The following is a 6,753-nucleotide window of genomic DNA, read 5'->3' as shown; positions in this document are numbered from 1 at the left end:
ACTGCCGAACCGGACGAAATTTCTCAAAGCGACTAGTCGGGTCGTTACATCCTCCTCCACTAAACATACGTTCGTCCTCGAACGTGCCCGGAGTCATTCTAAAGCCATTGAACTACTGCATGAGCTCACCATACATACACCCGGGGGTGGTTCCCCATTACCCAAACCTATGAAGGACTGACAATGCAACTTAACTGATGATCTCACCTCATCCTTAGTCCATAACCTTAGGACAGAACCCAAACCTCAACATCTGAAATTCATCATAGGACTCGAATCCCACATCATCACACTGCATGAACCTGAACGAGCTGAATTGAGCCAAAATTCCAATCCATAATGCAATCACATGCTGCTCCACACAACTCAAATGCCCGAAGCAATAACCTCTGACCAGCATAGCTGTTCAAATAACATCCTGGGTGCCGGCAATACACCTCACATTGAATATAACCTTGTTCCGGACCTCCACAACACTGCACATGATAAAGAAACATGCGGATATTCATAGCTGCTCATGAAGTCAACAAGTCAAGAAACTCTCTTGCCCGCCAAGGGCCATTACCTAACTCTTAGCAGTAGGGGTGTTCAAAACCGATCCGAAACCGAAAACCGAACCGAACCGAACCGAAGCTTAATGACTTACTGGTAACGGCTTAACGACTTAACGGACGGGGAACAGATTGAAATTTTTTTATTAACGGCTTATCGGTTTGGGGGTGAATTATTTTGCTAAATAGGATTGGGGGCGAAATATAGAATTGATCAAATTTTGCTAAATAGGAGTACAGGAATATATTCAATTTAACTGGAAGAAGAAGTTGAATAAAAAGTTTCTGATTTATTACAACACTAACAAAGATAAAGAAATTGATTCATTATCTATTACTTCCGAAGCAAAATGACATACATAAATTGCTTATATTTTATGAACATTAATTAGGTGAAACAACAGATCTGTCCTCGAGAAATTAATGAGACTAGATCTGGCTTCTCTTGTAGAATTGGTGCAATACGATTTCTGAGATCGAGGGAAAGTTGGGAAATCTAAAGAAAAAAGGAACACACGTTTCACGAACCTAAATGATTTCAAGAGGAAGCTGTTGCCGAAGAGAAGCGCAAAGAGTAGCCATTTCTTGTCTTCTTTTTTAAACTGAAGTCATGTCAAGTCCTAATTTTTTTGCTTATTTTCCTTCTTCTGGTAGTACTGCTGGATTCCTAGAATCATTGATAATTTTTCTAGGCCGATAAACCCCCCGATAAGAGCTAAACCGTTACCAATCCGCCTGATACCTTATCGGGCGACTAGCGGATTAATACATTTAAAAGCCGATAACCGATAAGCCAAACCGTTAAGAGTAAATAACCGCCCAATCCGCCCGATAAGCAGCCCTACTTAGCAGAAACAACCTCATACATCCAAGCACTCCTCACCCCCAATACCATAGTACAAATCTCAGGTCTAAGAACCTCATCTCAGCCAGTACGAACAGCCCAACTAACAACTCACTAAGGAACCACACGGATTCTCACACTACACAGCTCGTACACCAAACAAGCAATAACTAAATTATGCAGCACAAATAAGGGAAAGTCAAGTATAAGAATTATCTAACAAGTACAATATGTGTGACAACAAAAGTATAGTCTTTCATCAAACCGTCCCACAGAGGGAAAACACAACACCAAATAAACACAATGAAAGGGTACCCCACATAACATCCGCTACGGCGCGCTCCCAAATACTCATCAAGCCAGAATGCTCGGGTCCATTGATCACATAAATATTGATATCAGGCACAACAGAGTGCACAAGTAAAACTGTGGTAACAATGAATAGAAGTAATAAAATATGGGAGAAGCAAGCACATATAAGGTGCAATGAGAAAATCAACATCACGAGGGATATCTCGCCCGCCTCGCCATAAGGCCTGAACAGAGTTACAACATGCGTGAGGTATAATCATACAACCTCACCGCCTAACACAACATAAAAGAGTAGCTCATAACACAGGCAAGGGGCACAAATAATATCCCTTCTGCCTGATCACATAACCAAAATGACAATCTCACAGAGGCACACAAACTTGATCTAACACGACATACATATTCTCACTGATCCTCCAAATAGTCCCAACCAAATCTTGATTCTCCCCAATTAGATAAATATTCTTCAAAAATCAACAGCAACCTATCGATAATACATGCTATTAATTACCCCATTCTCAACATTTCTTCACAATCCACAAACAAGAAATAGTCCATCTATGGGGACACCTAGTCCCAAAACCTCAAGAACACTAAAATTTCCATACCCGGACTCAACTACGCAAATCAAATGGCTGATACATCACTCACCTTCCATCATCCTGTCTAAGAACCCATATAAAATTTCCGGCCGCGTAACAAAACATGAACCTCGAAAGCCTCAGAACCCTGTAATCACCATGCCACTAGCCATGCACCCGCAACCCAAAACTCAAGGTCCTTTCCAGAAATGCACAATCCTCACCAATGATAGCAAACAATGCCACACCCCGTTAACTCCTAACACTTATGCAGGAAAAAACCACGATGCACAACATATTTCCTTATGCCCATAATAGACAGCCAACTCAAGCCGTTGCCAACTTATCGAGAATCCTCCGAATTCGCCCACACACAACTAAGCCATTAGGACCGCATCTCCCCAACTCAACTGAATCACACAACCCGTCCAATCTAAGAGTACTGCCATAAATGCCGGTAAAGAATCTCTTATTCAAAACGACCAATTACTTCCATTGCCCTGCTGACCCAGCACCACGGAGCTGACCCATTTCTTCGGATAATCGACATGCAATAATCCCATTCAAAGTCCCAAGTACAGATGATTCAAACATGCACCACGTAGCCCAGAAGCTCATAAACGACCGCATTAACTCTGAAGCACCCCGTCCTGCCGCAACCACGACACCTACACTGAATAGACCTTCTGTGAATCTGAAGTTGTTCTTCCAACTCTCTTTGATACTGAAATGTAGGTTTATTAATGAAGCAGAAACACCGTAAGCCCCAACATCATCCCGTGCAAGATCTCATACCTTAGTCATACACAAAATCCGGGAACCTACCAATACCACATACACACATACCTCAGGCCAACACTGATATCTGACTCAGCAATCTGAATGCCGCTGATGGACTCTTCCACTTGGCGCGAAGCCATAGAAAACAACATCTGACGATCCGAAAAACTAACCTTCAAAGCTCGTACAATAGAAATCACAAGGTACTCCAATACCACCAACTATCCTCAATTAACATCCACCTCGTGACCCTGCCACGATCTCGACAACTAGACAATCAATTAAACCTTCCCAAGCTCGCACTCACCAACCATATGCCGAAAACTGCTGCGCCTCCACATGCACGCAAGTCGATATACATAATATGAATATACTCGTGACCTCAGACTGCCGAACCGGACAAAATTGCTCAAAACGACCAGTCGGGTCATTACAATAGGAAGAGACATAACTTAATAGTGCACATTTGATCAACTAATGACTTGTTATGTCACGACCCGTATTTTCCACCTTCGGGAATCGTGATGGCGCCTACTCGTGAAAGCTAGGCAATCCGACAGTTACAGTTTTACCACAATTATTATTAATCAAACAGAAACAGATAAAAGCTAAAACCAAACAAATATGAAATGCAGAAGTGATATAACAATTCAACAGCTCTAGTACATAACTACCCCAGTGATCTGGTGTCACAATCCACGAACGTCTAAGAATTTCTACAAATATAAGTTTGAAAGAAGTACATCTGTTCTCAAAATAGAAAGAGATGGGAAAGACAAAAAAGGCGTGTCATGACCCAAAATCCCTCCGAATGAGTCGTGATGGCACCTAGTCTCTAAACTAGGTAAGCCTAACATTAGCAGAAAATAATATTAATATTCACTAACTTCAAATTATATAACTCTGAACACTTACAATTCCCAAAATAGGTGGTACAAGTCATAAGCCTTTCTAAGAGTAGTTATACAAAATAAATACAACACTATTCCAGAACAAGAAGGAACAAATGAAAGCAAATACAAACGAAGGTGACTCCGAGGCCTGCGAACACAGTAGCAGGTTTGCCTTGAATCTCCACCACGACGATCTGCACGACTGCTACCGATCAAATACCTGGACCCGTACACACAAAAAAAATGTACAGAAGCGTAGTATGAGCACACCACAGTGGTGCCCAGTAAGTATCAAGACGAACCTCGTTGGGGTAGTGACGAGGAATAGTCAAGACACCTACTAGTCAAATAAATTGAACAGGATATAATAATGAACTATCAAGATAAAATTAACAAAGTAATATCAATAGCAAGGAGTAATCCAACTACAAATAGTGGAGACAATAAAGGGAAACACGGATAGTAATGAACGACAATCAAGTAAAGTAACACCAACATGACCGGAACATTTACAAGTAAGGATATGTTCAAACAAAGAAAGCAATGCCAACTCAATTCTTCACATCATTTCTAATACACAATTCTGACCATCTCAATCCTCGGTATCTCATGTCATAATATCACGTTCCACGCCTTTAGTACACATGGCACCTTGTGCCCACATATCTCTATCTCACTTTGATCAACATCATCCTCATGCCACTCAGTACATAGGGTCCATAACCAACACAATAGAGATGTTCAAGGAGACTCATTTACATAACAATAAGTAGATTACGACTTCTAAACCAATTAGGAAATCAACAAGAAAAGAAGAAGTTATTTTTAGAAATTATTTGAATAAGAAAATACCCTTTTTAAATAAAATATAGCATCGAATGAACTATTACATTTAATATAGGATTTTAAATGAAATTAAAACTTAGTAGAGATTCTCTCTTAAGTAAGATTCAACATCATTGGGTTAAGGAAAATTTATTTGAGGAACTAGTTGAAATAGACCATAACATTTATAAAAATTGAGTAATAGAAAGGTGTATATATATACTCGGCGGATGCAAATTTAAAAGTCATTAATAGAAATGTCGTACTAATTTCCTTTATTTTTAAATCACGATACTACTAATAACTTAACAGGACAGGAGGAAATGATTCTAATAAATTTTCTTTAAGGTTTAATTCATCAGAATAATATTTTCGGGAAAAATTCATGGAACAACGGCAAGTCAACATCTCAATGCCAAAACCCCGACCCTCAAAACTCACTGAAACCCAGATTACAAATCGTCAAAGTTTTACACAAATGGACCAGGGTCTTCTCAGTATTCAGCTATAACCAAATCCTAAATAGAATGTAAAACCACCAAATAACTTGTACAGTCAGAGAGGAATACATAAACATATATATATATATATATATATATATATATATATATATATATATATATATATATCACCCTTATTCCTCCTGTTGCAGCGTGCAACCCGATCCCACCTGTCCACTCTTATTACTCCTTGTTGCGGCGTGCAACCCGATCCCACCAGACAACATCAATTGTCCCTTATTCATCCTCAACATATCAACAACCAGACATAGTTTATAATCAACAAGTCAGCAACCTAATCACAAGGAATTCTACCACCAAGAGTATGAGTACACGGCAACAAGAGAATCACGGAAAAACCAAGAAGCATAACAACCTTTACAAAATCAACAAAACATATAAGGCACGTGATAACTACGCCGGCAACCACAACAATTTGGACATATAGCATATAGGCACGGAGTCATAGAGGACTTTCACAATTAAGAATAACAAAAAAAATAAGGAGGACAATTACTCCAATCAAAGCAATTAAGGGCCAAGTAACAAGTAAGAATTAGAGAAAACTTAACAACATTGTATGGATCATATAGAGGAAAACAAGCATTTAGGAAACACAATCATATCGTAAAACTTCCAACTTAACTGACATAAGGACCTAAGAACCCTAAAGGCAAATTTTCCACAAGTAAGTCCGAGCACACACTCGTCACCTCGCGTGCACGGACTACAAATAGCATACAAGACTCAATTCCTAAGGGGGAGTCCCCCACACAAGGCTAGGCAAGATACTTACCTCAATCCGGCCAATTCAATACTCAATTTAGCTTTTCCTTTACCAATTCATCAATGCCCGGCTCAATCTATCCAAAAAAGACTTGAATACATCAACCAATGCAAGAGAAAACAATTTCAATTAACAAAACTATGATTCTTATACAATTTGCAAAAAGTCAAACAAAAGTCAACTCCTCGGGCCCGCATCTCGGAACCCGACAAAATTTACAAAAAACAAACTCCCATTCATCTGCGAGTTCACCCATACAAAAATTATCAAATTCTGATACCATTTGGTCATTCAAATCATCATTTTACATTTTTGAAAGATTTCCCAATTTTCCCCAAATTTTTCCTTTAGATTCTCATGAATTTGATGTTAAATCTAAGATATAATCACAAAATATAGTTGGAAATTGATTAGAGACACTTACCCAATGATTTTGTATGAAAATCTTCCCTCAAAATCGCCTACTCTCGGAGTTAGGGTTCAAAAATATGAAAAATGAGCAAAAATTCGGAATACCCAACATTTAGCAAGCTGCAGATGTCGCATTTGCGACACTGGGTTCGCAAATGCGAAGCCTGGAAGAGTACTGTCTTTATCGCAAATGCGTCAGGGAGTTCGCAAATGCGAACTCTGAGGGCTTCGCGAATGCGGGATTTCCTTCGCAAATGCGATCAAGTCCC

The sequence above is a fragment of the Nicotiana attenuata genome, chromosome 12 (genome assembly GCF_001879085.1).
Source record: "Nicotiana attenuata strain UT chromosome 12, NIATTr2, whole genome shotgun sequence".
In the NCBI taxonomy this organism is placed as follows: domain Eukaryota; kingdom Viridiplantae; phylum Streptophyta; class Magnoliopsida; order Solanales; family Solanaceae; genus Nicotiana; species Nicotiana attenuata.
This window is presented reverse-complemented; position numbering follows the sequence as displayed.